A 14,704-nucleotide genomic window follows, 5' to 3' on the forward strand; every position below is an offset into this window, starting at 1 on the left:
TGTCTGCAGAACAAATTGCAATATTTGTTGCTTTGGTTTTTCTCTCCTATGAAATAATCAGTTTCATGTTACAACATTTAACATGTTTTGCTACATTTTTTTGATATTTATTCACCAGGAACAGTCGCCCTCACTATAAATAATTTCCATGTGGCTTTCTGAAGATAATTTGATATCTACTAGAGGGAAAAAGGCCTTGTTTTTTTTAGCTTAAAACATTATTACAGAGCCAAAATTAGCAGATAACATCTTAACCAGTTTAATTGTTCATTATTATTCCAAGATTTGTGACCGTTTGTGGTTTCCAAGTTGAGGAAATCTGACCAAAGAACACAGTGTGTTGAGCGCTGATAACTTTTCAAAGTTATTTAAAAAATCACATTCTTATCAGCAAACATCACTGCAGTCTCCTTTCAGATTTGCACCAGAACAAACAAAGAAGCCAAAATTGAATTTTTCACAGCAGCATTTTAGATTCAGCTGCAGGCAGTGACGTGAGCTGCTTGGACAGCCTAATAAAGAAAACACAACATCTCGGCCCTTAAATAACAAATGCATTGGCGAGGATGGATGTAGTTGTTGTTTTCATAATTGTTTTCATAAATAATTCATAAAAGAAAATAACTTTAATTATAGGTCACACAATTTTGTAGCATTAAAAGTTTCATGGCAGCCTGCCCTCACAACGAATCAAACATCTGACCTTTTGATCTACAAGCATAGACTGAACCTCCAATGATTATTTATCTTCCATCACAGACTTGGACAAATATATGGTCCATGGGCCAGTGAGGGCCAGTTGTGGCCTGAGGTCATAAGAAGATCCAAAATGAAACATGAATAATGAGCACAATTGGAGCTACACCTACCGGCGGTGGCCAAAAATCGTATTTAGGGTTCTTTATCAAATATATTTTGAGAAGAATTGAGTTCAAGCCATCTCTTTATTCTTCATTTTATTCAGACTCAGATTTATCTTTGGCTTTGCACAGCGTTGTGGTCCGTGCCACTCTCTGGCCTGACAATTCTCCACAGTTATCTGTGACCTGAAAAAGGAAGATGAGGACAAGCTTCGACTTACCCCTGACACTTGCCACGCAGGTCCACAAGCCAGGGTTGTCATGTCTGTCAGGGTCACAGTGAGTCGGGTTAGCTGGTGTCCAAGCGGTTTAATCTTCAACAGATTCCCACCACCTGTCCCTACTGGCGTCTCACCAGGCCCCACAGCCCGACAATCTGCCAGCTCCTGTTGTCACGTTGCAAAGGATTCAAGCAGAAGATCCAAATTGTAGGTGAATGGATGGGAGTTGCTCGAAACCTTTATCTACTGTATCAATTCTGCTTTGTTCAGCGTATACAGTTGGAACTGCGGGTGACCCACAGGCTGTACTGCTGCGTAAAGTGTGTGTGAATGCATGAATATTTGCCTCAGGGGTCGGGGGGATTTGCTCTGGGGTCTTTGATTACACGCTCACAGCCAGGCTCTCAAAAGAAGCACAAATGCTAGATTTCCTTGCAGCAGTATTATAAGGATTCCAGTCAAACCTCCCCACCTGTTGTGTGAGGATCAACTTTTCAGTCCAATTGTTATGGAGCTGTATAAACAAAGTGAAAGCCATTCATCCGATCATTTTTGTTTGCTGCTTTCAAATGTGTGAAGAAAAATTTGTTATAAACAGAAATGGCTTTATTTTGTCTCATTGCCCTCCACTAATAAGAAAAAGAGAACCATATTGTAAAGAGTCATACAAGCTATTTCATGCTTCCACATCAATACCTGCTCAATGTTTCTTCAGACAGACGGAATGCCCTGATAACCCATGCAACACAATTTACACCACTGGCAAAAATGTATTAAAACCTTGTAAATTCATCTTTTACTACAGTAGCGTGACTGAACACTGAAAAGGGAATGAAAAAGCCCAATTTTCCAATTTTACTCCTTTTATTCAAAATTAATAAACTTCCATGGGGACTGAGATACCTAAGGTTGATTTCATTTTGTCAAGTGAGTTATTTCTGCATTAATTTGGATATATGTTTTGAAGTTTTTATTTGTCTCCCTTTTCAGTTTTCTGACAATGATCACTAGAGTTTTAATTTATTTATTTAAGTATTTTAAATAATTTACAAGGTCATGCAACCTAACAAGGTTTCCACTTGTTTTTGGAAGAGAGGGAAAAAAAACAGGATCACATGTCCTCCATAATGCTTAGCAATGAACAAAGGTGTTTATTCCACCCAGAACCACCTGCAATGTTTGATAAGATATTAGCATGATTTGACTATCCCCAGAGTACTGGTTAAAATTCAGCACTGCTTAGCAAGCTCCCTCTGTTTACATTTGTGGCGGTGGAGTAAAGAAAAAAACCTGTAAACAACAAGATGGCACAGATACCATCCAATGGTGTTACAGATATCTGCAGTCCACAAGGTGCCACTCATGGCCGCGATGGTTTTCTTTATGTAAATTCCATTTCACCTCTTCTCAGCATGATGTGATGGTAGAATAAAAATTATCTTGGCACAAGGTTGGAGACCATGTCTAATATTAAACATACGCTGCTGTAAAACACGGATCAAATTAAAATATAAATAAGAAAAAGAACGTAATAGTTCCATTGTCACTTATGAAAACAAAGCAAAAAACCACGTTTCTTTTGCTCATCCTTATCAAGTGTTACAATTAGTTTTGATAACATAGCCTTTCTTTCATGTACCTTACGCTTGGGGAAAATTTACACATTTCCTTTAAAAATAAAAAAATGTTATTTTAAAAATCTATTATCATAGGTGCCACATGGATTTGGTCATGTTTCTAATTTGGGAACTATACAGACTCCTTTACTTCATTTTCTCAACTCCCTTCAGAAAAAGACTCAAGAAAGATAAATAAAACAGCAATTAAATAAAATGGATTGTGACTATTAATAGGAATATTCATAGGTTTAATTTAGCATCTCACAGTATAATTGGAAGCCTATTCTGAAGCTTTATAAAGCTTCTTCATTAACTTTTATGGCTCTTAATCCAGTTAGATTTCAATTAGAGTAAATTGAGCGAACTTTAAGTGAGACGTGTGGATTAGAAACCAGGGAGAAAGAGATGAGCACACGGTTGAAGACTAATAACACACACCTTGCAGTCAGATCGAGCCACTTATCACAGTGACTAATAATATCCCACAGTGGTATTAGGCCGAGCAACAGAATTGTATTTTATTTTTCCACACTCTCGCTGAGCGGTGAAAGTTACCAGACATGCACACCAGCAGCGCTCCGCACAACTGCCAGCAGAGCAGCGTCGTCCTGACTCAACATTATCACACTGTGAAGCAAATGAAAGGCCCGTGTTTGTGCTGCACTCATCCAACATTTGAAAACAGAAGGGCAGAGTCAGACAATCGGAGAAGGCGGATTAAAATAGATGAGTGTAAGACAAGAACAACAGCCAAGAAGAACAGAGCCGTGGGGAGAGGAAGACAGACAGAGGGAGACGGCGGAATGCTTAGTAGGTGGGGACCACGAAAAGCTTTTGTTCTCTCAACACACAGGGTTAGTGAGGCAGCACTTGGCAGCTGCTTCAAAGCAACAACTCTAAATCAATCTTTTATGGCTTGTCCAAACAGACTCAGGGGGACACATACACATGGACACAGAAAAGGGCACCCCCGCACACACACACACACACACAATAGAAGACATTTTGTATCATCTAAGATGTGTGCTGTTGGAGACAAGACAACTTTTCACTTCCTATGTTTGTGCCTGAAATCAGAGAGGTTCAGGTTTGATGTTGACAGTGTGCTCGTGTGTGACTATGTTTATGAAAGTGTGTGTGACCAACGCCGTGTTTCTTTAATGAGCTCGGTTTACACACTTCGTTAATTGGCTGGCACCGCGGAGGACTGTCCACGATCCACAGAATGGTCTCCCCACACACACGCACATGTGCGCACGCCCACCCCGGTACGCACACACACATCTCCATTTCACTGTGCTTATTTATTCATGCATTAGTTAGTTTGTTCCACTAGGTTCACTTACCGGCAGCTGTAGTAATTGCCACTATATTCTCTGCATTGATTTGTTCTGTTGACATCAACTCTGTGCTGAGTGCTCGCATGCATACACATTCACAAACAAGGTGGAAGAGCTTTATTTTATTTATTTTATTTGCTCAATTGTCTTTGAGAAAAGAAAAGAAAAAAAAACACAGCCTGCACAAATTGTATTTTCAGTCAATTTATCAATCCATTTATCCATTTACCGGCTTCTCCTGAACATGTATTATTTTCTGTAACAAAGAGACAGGTGAGAGAGCAAGAAGTGCAAGCACTCTAATTAAAGTGTCTGGTGGGTGTAAGGAGGGGAGTGGTGGGGGGAAATGGAGGGGGCAGTGGGGGATTCTAAGATTTCTCCCAGCACATCCCTCATCTCTGCTGGCTGCAAAAATAGCATCAGCCCCACAATCCCAAGCAATGTTCTGTGTGCTCACAGCTCAGGGCTTGTTTCTGATGAGCCATAGGAGGTATGGTGGAGAGATTCTGCTGTTACTGCACAACAAACACAGCCGGCGAGCCTGCGGACTCAATCTGCGTAGGCATTTTGTTACAGCTGGATTTAATAAGTCCATTTAGACAGGACTGGGGATGTGCATAAGAAAGCCATTCTAGAAAAAAAATATATTACAGATGAGGAAACTCATCGCAAATTTGTGTGTATTGGTTTACGAAGCACTGTGTGGGTGTGTGTGTGTGGGTGTGTGGGTGTGCGTGTGTGTGTGTGGGCAGGCTGGACAGGAGGTCTGCAGGGAAAGATAACTGCTCAAATCTGTCTTCTCCTTCTCACTCACACCCTTCTGCTTAGACCTCTAAAAGCTTACCCCTAGGCTTACCCTGCTCACACACACCCACTCGCATTCATGTTGCACAGAAACCTCGTAAACACCCCGTCACCAAACTCCCATTTCATTCCCTCGCAAAACTTTCCAAACCAGAAAAAATAAATAAAAAAGCATTTTGGGGCTAATTTGAGAGATACCAAAATACATTACTGCAGCTTCATCCAGTCAAGGAAAGTATCCATTAATAGGACAAAGATTGACTTTGCAAGTCCATGAGCATACATAATACATATTTTTGGAAATATATGCACAATCGCAATCATTAACAGATTCAAAATGATATGAAGCTGAACTTGTTTAATATTGAAGTTCAACAAAAGTAGGGAAAGTGGTCTTGAATGATCTCCAAAGACAGGGAGTTAATTAAGCTAAAATGAAATTCATATTTTATCATAAGTCTTTCCTGTGTGAATAATCGCTCAGGCTTTCTCTTTTAAAACTCCTTTTTTTTGCCTGTTTCTAAAGTCCTTCTTCTTTTTCACTGCCCTGCTGCCCTCCTGTCTCTTCTTTCTCAGCGTAAACAAACAACTCTCTGTCTGATGGATTTTCATGACACCGTGTCGCTGTGTATTTGCTCCTCTTTCCCAAAATACGCACGGGGCGAAGAAAGACCATGCCATGTCAGGAGATACTTGAAAGCACAATGTTTCCATTACGGCTAAGTGTTAAGAGTCTGCAAAAGAAATCAGTCGATTTAACAACTGAACTCTAAAACCTGAGCCTCGGACGTCGGGGCGCGCTCTTCCGTCATGCGGCTTGACACGTTCAGATCAGTGACACAAACTGTGATCTGGTAAACTGATGTCATGCATGACAAGTGGATTAAAGTGACCAATGTCTTTATCCCTGTTTTCTGTTACTTGTCAATGACAGAGCATTTGTCGTGCAGCGCCACGGACAGATCTCCCACTGCTCGGTGCGTTGAACTGGTCAGAACGATGGACAGTTCCTTAAAGTGCAGGTTGTTGACACAGGGATCTTTAACACCACTCTCAAAACATGTAGGGCCCTCATTACCGCATTCAGAAAGCATGCAGGTTCTGCAGAAAATTTCCACCTCAAGGATCACAATAATAAAGAATCCCCCAGCTCACAGTGAGATCAGTCCCACAGGTACATAGCATTAATTAAGACTCTTTAATTTTCTTCCAGGATGATGTTCCCTACATAAATTGTGTAGCTGCTAGGTAATACGTTGGTGATAAGATTTTATGGAGAATGTTGTAACGAAAGACTGCATGATATACTACTGTCATCAGACGGCCTTGAATCAAGATTTAAAGTAGTAGTATTTTGTAAAATTGACTTTTTTTAGCTTTACATCATGTTATAAAGTTATTCTCTCATCAAAAACATACTTGGAGTGTTGCCCTAGCTCCATTTTTTTCACAGATTATCTGTATAATGCTATACTGTCGCAACAGTTTTGGCAAATATGAAACATGTCAGAAGTGGCCCTTGAGATGCCAGTCTGCATAAACTTTATGCAGTAAAGATGTGTGGGTAAGATGGAAATATTAGATTTGATTTGATTTTCTCCAGAAGTTGGATACAGTGCCTGTTTGCTTTGAAGCAAAATGACATTTCAACTAATAATTTCTTCATCACAAGTCATGTCATTATCACAGAATTTTCCAATATCATAGCACATTGCAAGCTTTTTAAATATTGTGCAGCCCTAATTTCATAGTGTTTAGAGATACCTTTTTTTAACTGTCAAATAAAAACATCTTGATTGAATGATAATAATTTAAAATTTGCCAGTGGTGTGTTATTTTGAGCTGAACTGTGCAATTATTTCTCCTATTCAAAAATTAATATTTTATCAAGTCCACAGAAATATACTAAAAGCTAAGATTTTGAGAAATTACCATCTTTGAAAGTGTTGCTTAAAAAACTGCTGGTTTACATAGGGAGGGGCTTATTTTACAAAATATCTGGTATAGACATGGACAAGGTTAAAATATTTTGACCAGACAATAAAAAGCAGTCTTTCTGATTTCATTCCTCTCCATTGAACTGCAACTACAGAAGAACACTTCTGGGGATACCACAAGTAAGGAAAATAAGGAGAAAGCTGTTAAACCAGTTCAGCTCCAGCTAAAGCAGCAAAAAAGCTGCCTACAGATTCATGCATAGAGAGGGGATAAATATGTTTTGCTACTTAATTGTAAACTAGATCCAGAGCATACACCTTTATTAATTTAGCTCCATAAAGAAAATGTAATCAAAAAACATATGAGATATGTTTTTAAAAAAAAGTAAAATCTGAATCATTTCTGTGGCCATTCTCTTTTTAAAACAAGAGTTTTAAGACCACCACCATTACAACTGAAGCTCCTCTTTGTGCCCTTCACTGCCACAGCTGCAGCCATCAAGAGGACACAAGGCTGGCACAGCCTCATCGTATAAAGGCAGGGGGAATGCTAATAAAGCTGGGTTCAATCAAATTGAAAGCAGTCTTTTGGTAATTCATGCCTTTAAAATTAGAATTCTTGTTGTGCATTCAGAGTCTTTCTCTGTCCAGCCCACACATACACACGCACACACGCACACAGCTGGCCGAGTTACTGGCTCAGCCTGAAAGAATATTGTGTTACACTCTGAGAGACAGACGATTAAAACCTGTTTGACTTGAATAAAGCAGAAATGCTTAGGAAGAACAGGATTTTAATTATTATTAGTGTTGCACGACATCAGGCAACTATGTAATTGGGATTCCATTGCTAAAAGTTTTCATGGCTATCTGAACTATGATTCTTTTTTTTTCTGAGTCTTTTCTTGCTTAACCAAGAAGCACTGTCCACACCATCCTCCATAACCCTTAGTGTCTCAGCAGTTTAAAATATAACCCAAATATTTGGATTAAGCCCTATTAGAGAGCATCCAACTGGCCAAATATGTTATCGGTATGTACAGATTGAATGCATTACACTTGAAGTATTGTATCATACCAAATACTGCCTCCAAGTAATCCTTTGAGATGGTGATTCTGCACACACTAATATGACAGCTGAGATTGAATGTATTGTGCAGTACTACTTATTATAGTGCAAATGTTAGATATTCACTTTTTCCATGTTCAAAATAATTTTGAATTGGTATTACACAAATAAGTTGTGGTGTTTTAGTGGAATAGCTGTATTTTTCTTCCTTCTGTTAATTGACTAAAATGTATTTTCCTTGGGCACACACTCCACAGCCCTGATGTCCAGCTAAGCTTCTAACTTATGTAATATATCATCATTTTGTTTCCTCCAAATGTCTTCTTCTGCAGTTGACTAGCACTGAAGCTTTCAAATATGTTCATAAAATCAGCATTGTGTAGTTTTATTTAGATCAGTTATTTATTTAAATATTTAAAACATTAATGCTTCAAATCTGCTCAAGGAACAGGTATTTTCTTGCACATGTGCAAAACATTGATTTTTGCCTAATGTATGAGGCCTCAGAGTGCTGCAGCTAATGGCAGTTTCATAATATTGGACACATTAGGATGGGATTAGTAAGAGAAGCTGCTTTTAGGATGTGATCCCTGGGAGGAGGGTGTCGGATAGTGCTTGTATTACTGTCATCCCTATCTCTCTCTCTCTCACACACAGAGAGTGTGTGTGTGTGTGTGTGTGCGGGTGTGCGTGTGTGTGTGAGACACACACACACACCCCGACACGCAGGTTGTCCTACACCCTTGCTGGCTTTTCTCAATAGCATCTGTGGAGGAACATGACACACTGAAGCATCACCGACAGTAGCTCATATTCCTCTTCCAACAAGATATATATTTTTTTTATCTCATCTATTTGAGGTGCTGGTGTAAAACGTGTTTGGTGGAAAAACAGAAAAGCTGTGCTGGAAGGCTGAACTTGTAGAGATTAGAAGAGGTATCCCTCAGCTCCCTTTAACAAGGTGTTTCCTCTTTCTCGTCAGACTGAATCATTAATGACTAAAGCTTAAATTTACTTCATTACAGAACGTCTCTGATATACACATGCTTATAAAGTGCTTTACAAATGTTTTAATGCTCTCTCACATTTTGTCATGACAATATATTTTTGGAGGAATTTTTTTTGCAGTGGACCAACAAAATATGACACGATTGTGAGGTAGAAGGAATCAGACATTTAGATCTTTTACAAATAAAAATCCAAAGGTTCTGTGTGTTTATGTGTTTAGTCCCACAACTAAATACTTTGCAATAATGCTCTCCCTAATATTACAAATATATATATTTTTTTATTATTTTCGCAACAAACAAAAAAAATCACATCTACCTGTAGTCAGTGTTACACAGCAGGAAATGATGGGCCGAGTCACTCCTCGTGCAGCATATTTATTCAGTTTAAACTGTAAAAAAAAAAATACAGCGGTTACAGTAGCGCTCCCAACATCCGCTGCAACAAGCTGTCCTCTCTGCAATGGCGGACTCCTACAGCCTGCCAGAGCGTCACCCGCTGTTGTATGTGGTACTACAACAAATACACATGCTCTCTACTGACATCACTGTACATCTACATCCAACATACTTTCATTAACTCAACTGAACTCAAACCATACATAAGTTTAAAACACATGTTGCGGCCCTATTAAGCCGACCCACCGAGCCCACATAAGCGCGAGCCAAGCGTGAGCCGTTAGCCTCGCTACTTTAGCCTGGTGCTAACTCCTGCTTTATATCTAGCTCAGTAATGCAGCTATACTGAAGCGCCTTTGTTGTGTCATTCCGTACCCGTCGGAGGCTACTGGCGTTACGAGCTATACATTCTAATACTCAGCTTACCTGTAAAAAAGAAAATACAGCGGTTACAGTAGCGCTCCCAACATCCGCTGCAACAAGCTGTCCTCTCTGCAATGGCGGACTCCTACAGCCTGCCAGAGCGTCACCCGCTGTTGTATGTGGTACTGAGCGCCCTCCGATGGCGAAACCAAAACATTGTTAAATCTAATAAACATTAACTCTAATAAACATTGTTAACTCTAATAAATTCTAACGCTAGGCTGTGATCATCACCAAAAACAAAATGTGGGGGGGCTAGTTTCATGCCTCACTTTCCTAGTGCCACATCAGGTCTCTCTTAAATGGATTTTAAATTTTAAAGACATGTTTTACTGAGTTAAATAAAGGATACAAAACATAAATATATTAAAACATCATAATATTTGTCATTCAGGTGACAGCTATGTTATAAGTAGCAGCCAGTTGCAGTCAGTATGGCTTGGAATAGAAAATGTCCCAACTATTCTTAAATCATTTGTTTGCCAGCATTTGGGTTTCAACTAGAACAAATACATGTCGACAAAGCGACAGACAAGACACTAACAATTTGTTAGTGAAAGTTGTTCAGACACTGAAGGAACCAGAAAGCATTGCTAAAATGCCCAATGGCTGGACGTCTGCTCAGTGCCATTGTCCCCGGTTCGCGCCCCGGGCCATTTACTGCCTATCCTCTCCTTCTCTCTATACACATGTTCCTGTTCAGCTACTTTTGAGTAAAGGCCTAAGAGCCACAAAAGCTTTTAAAAACTGCACTGGTAAGGTCTGAATATATTCTTTTTAAAATCAAAGTGTTCTAAAACAAAAACAAAACAAAAAAAAAAATTTTGTGTCATAAAGTTCTTTCCTGTAGAGTTTGGTTTGGTACATGTAAATCTTGAAAGAGGGAAAGAAATTAACAGACAACTTTTTTTTTATCAGTTTATGCAAAGACTTTTTCATTGTGTTCAAAATGTACACAATATAAAAATAACCATCTCCCACAACTTTGGCCCAACTCTGAAAACCATACAGCTAGTGATGATGCAGAAAGTCTTATAGGTTCCACTTGTTGCTATGTGAGTATAAAAGTAACACAATCTGTGTTGGTTCATTTCTCCACCATCTCCTTTATCTGTATTATTATCCCTGCACAAAACCACCCATCAAACTGCAATAATTACTGCGGCGTGTGTTTGAGCTCAAATATACCCAACTACAGTATATATAACACTTTATATTGGATTCATAATTGCATAATTAGATATAATTGCAGGCACTGCGGGCTTGCCTGACAACCTAATGAGGCAGCTATAAAATAGCTGGTGGTTCCACTTGTAAGAAAATAATCAAAGACTACAAGATAAAAGGGCATACACAGATAAACACAGCCAACCAGTAGAACAGGCCCTGGGCTACAACCAAGCACAAAAAAGGGAAAATTAATAAAGAAAGATAGGACAGAGAGGGTGAGTGAGAGATTTTACAACAGTCTTTGTACTCAATGTTGTCTGCGTCACTGGTAACTAGAAATGAGCTGGAAAACTGGCTGGTGACCGGAGTAAGGATATTTTCAACTTGATTGGACCTGGATGGTAAGTGGTTGTTTGGAACGTGAACAATCAGTTCTTTATCATTATAAATAACATTTATTATTATTATTATTATTATTATTATTATTATTATTATTATTATTATTATTCATTAACACAAAAAACTTGTCAGGTAATTATCGTGTAACTATTTTCCAATGGTTTCTTCCATCAGAACCATGCACCAACCCACTAAATTCAGGTTATCTCAAACTGGTTTATTAAACATTTCAATTACTTACATGTTCTTCAAAAGTCACCAGATCTAACTCCAACAGAGCACGTTTTGTAGAACCTTAGATCTCCATCAACGATGCACAGCTGAAAGATATACAGTACCTGCCTGATGCTATCATGTCAATATGGATCAACTTCACTGATGAATGTTTTGATCCCTTATTGAATTCCTGCCATTAAGAATTAAAAGACTTATGCAGTCAAAAAGGAGGACCGACTTGATATTAGCAAGGAGTTCCTTATAAATGATCTGTAAGAAAATAGTAAGTCTCCATGGAATTAGCTGCTTTAGCAATTTATCTCTCTGTTTTAATAAAATAGTCTCTCTCTGTCTGTCTTATCTCATTCTTATATTATAGTCTGAATATAGGTCAAAACTTCACCGATCAGCCACGTACGTTCTGATCAATGTATTTTTAATAGTGAACATACAATTATGCCCAATATTATTCATAGCCCTGGCAGATTTAGGTTATAAGTTATCTTTTAGCATTATCAGCGTGTTTCTTCTGACTGGAAGAATATTAACATTTCAGAGCAGCCCACACTTTCCCAACATGCATCTGATAGAATATCTATGAAAGGAGCTAAACATTTGGATTATGGGAGAGAAGGTCTTCCAACCTGAAATACTTCAAGCTCATCTAAAACAAATAATCAAAATGTCATTAGAAACACACAAAATGCTGGTCAGCAATTATAAGAAGGCTTTGTCCACTGATTACTGAGAAGGCCATAAATAAAAACAGGAATTATTATTAATTAAAATAAAATTTAGAATATTTTCACATTGCTTTATTATCTATTGAAAGATGCTTCTGTTAGTTCCTATGAATAACAAATCTTTTGGTTGAATGAAAATGAAATTAAATCTGAATTTGAAATGTTTGAATAATTTTGGGCTCAAGTGTGACTTCCTCTGCTTCTTAAGATGACCCCAGAGAGTTCCCTTCACTCTTAATAAAAATGTAGACAGCATACACACAGAGACATAAAAACAAAAAAACAGTGAGCCCCTAAATTGACGGCCTAACGGCCACAGTGACTGATGCCTGGTTAATGATGAAGAAAGCAGCGCAATTGATTCATGTGTGACATAGCTCTGACTCCTGGTTAACAGCTCTTCTTTGCAATTAGCCATAATGAGTCAGAACTGACACTGCCAAAGATACAGTGCCTGCAATGCTTTGTTTATAACGGCTGCAGAAAGCAAGACCACCTCTCAGCTGACAAATTGGCAGAGAGTCCTGTCACTGCAGAGTCATTAGCAAAACCTATGGCCACGCCAAAATCTACAAATCGAATTGCTTTCCTAATAAGCTGCAATATGTCACGGCAAGTGGGCTGCTATAATAGCAATGATAGCTCACCTGAACATCGTGAATTTACCTACCATGGAACAGCTGCATTCACTGTCGTTTCTGGAATGTGGCCAGTAGTCTGTCACTGAGCCCTGGCATTAAAGCAAACACATCCTTGCAAAGACAAATACCACTGAAATCATTACAGAAAAGGAAAAAAAAAAACACACACACACACACACGCACCCCCACACGCACACACACACACACACACACACAAAGCAAAACGAAAAATTCTTAAATGTCTTCAAATGCTTTCTTTAAAGATTTAACATGTTTTTGTGTACCTGCATCAACAGTCTTACTGTGCCATGCAGATCACTTGCAAATTTCTTCAGATTTATTTTCTTGAAAAATAGACAGTTGCTATAAAGTGGGCAGGACAGTCTCATTTGAGTTTATTCTTTGCAGTTTATTTTCAGACAGACAAATTACCATCACAATTAACAATGCAAAATGTGGCCTTGTCAAGCATATGAACATATTGTTTAAAAATGACAAAATCTGAAGATTTGACCAGTGGAGCTTCCCTAACTGGCCATTCCAAGTGTTAGTCAAAGTCTGTTTCTTTCAAATTGAAGGCTTATTGACATCCTCCAAAAACCACACATTCGTCACATGGTAACTTGATCATAAATAAGTCAGTGCTGTGCTATTAACCTTCTAAACAAAGCTTACAAATGCCTTGGTTTTGCACCAAACTGAATGTAATAGGTGGAATAAGTAGCAGAATGTAATGCTGAACCTGTATTAATTCTTGAATTTTTCACTAATGGACTCAGTGATGCATTCGCTTGGATGAAGAAAAGTGAACTTTTTAGGAGAGAGAGGGGGAAATTGGAGAAGGGTTTGAGAGTGAGACAGACAGTGCAGAGTTTGGCCAGGAGAGATGGCTATTAGCAGTGTAAATGAAGGGAAACATGTAATGACAGGACCCCTGAGTTACTAACAAGGGTGATGGATGATGTTCAGCTCAGACATGAGGCAGTTCATCACTCACCTCAGACTTAAACAAACATAAACACAGTCTTACAGCTTTTCTGCTCGCACTAAATTACAGCCCTTTTTCTCCCTTATTAACCTTCTACATAGCCACTTCTATTGTAGCCACAAGACATTCAGCATTGTAATGTGTGCAGCTCAAACACACAGGCCTCACAACACTTGCACTCAACAAATGCACCACTATACTTCAGCCACTTAAAGAACAAGACTGGGTTTTCAATATTCTAAAGTATATTAATGTATACCAGATAGATTCCAGAAAGAGAAACATTTATCCTCCATCATTAGATGCTTTTAAAAAAAGAAAGGCATCCATAGTTCAGGCTGCTGATGGTGGAGTAATGGTGTTGGGGATACTTTCTCAACACTCTGGGCCCTTTAGTACCAGATGTGCATTCCTTAATTGGCACACGGCTTACTTGAGTATTGTTGCTTGCTGTTTCCATGAGTTTATGACCACAGTTTTTTCATGTTGCAATGGCTACTTACAGCAGAATAATGCACCATATTACAAAGTTCAAGTCATGTCAGACTGGTTTGTGGTTGACAATGAGTTCACCGTACCCCCAAGGCCACCAGATCTCAAAACAGTTTCAGATATTTAGGATGTTGTGAAACAGGACATTTGCTTCGGGGGTATACAGCTGAGAAATATGGACCTGCTGAGGGATGCTATTATGTGAACATAATGGTCATAAATCTTAAGTCTACACCACAAAAAAAAATAATGGCAATTTTGAAGGCAAAACAATCTGGTGCTAGCGTGGCATACTTAATAAAAATGCCTGTTAAATGTGTATTAACAAATAGCAATCCCTCTCCGGCAGAATGTCAAAACTTGAACATTTAAAGCT

General features: G+C 38.7%; 1 protein-coding gene across 2 annotated transcripts in view; it reads right to left on the minus strand.

The window, feature by feature from the left end:
- Nucleotides 1-14,704, minus strand: part of LOC116727698 (chemokine-like protein TAFA-2) — an 87,579-nt gene that overhangs the window by 64,297 nt on the left and 8,578 nt on the right. Inside the window, exon 1 of one of the 2 annotated variants that reach the window (XM_032575311.1) lies at nt 1,082-1,187. The exons of the other annotated variant lie outside the window; for it this stretch is intronic. The gene's annotated coding sequence lies outside the window, so the exon portion shown is untranslated. Of the gene's footprint in view, nt 1-1,081; nt 1,188-14,704 lie in introns of those variants that run through there. 2 annotated transcript variants of the gene reach the window in all.

The sequence above is a fragment of the Xiphophorus hellerii genome, chromosome 1, assembly GCF_003331165.1.
Source record: "Xiphophorus hellerii strain 12219 chromosome 1, Xiphophorus_hellerii-4.1, whole genome shotgun sequence".
NCBI classification, from domain to species: Eukaryota; Metazoa; Chordata; class Actinopteri; order Cyprinodontiformes; family Poeciliidae; genus Xiphophorus; species Xiphophorus hellerii.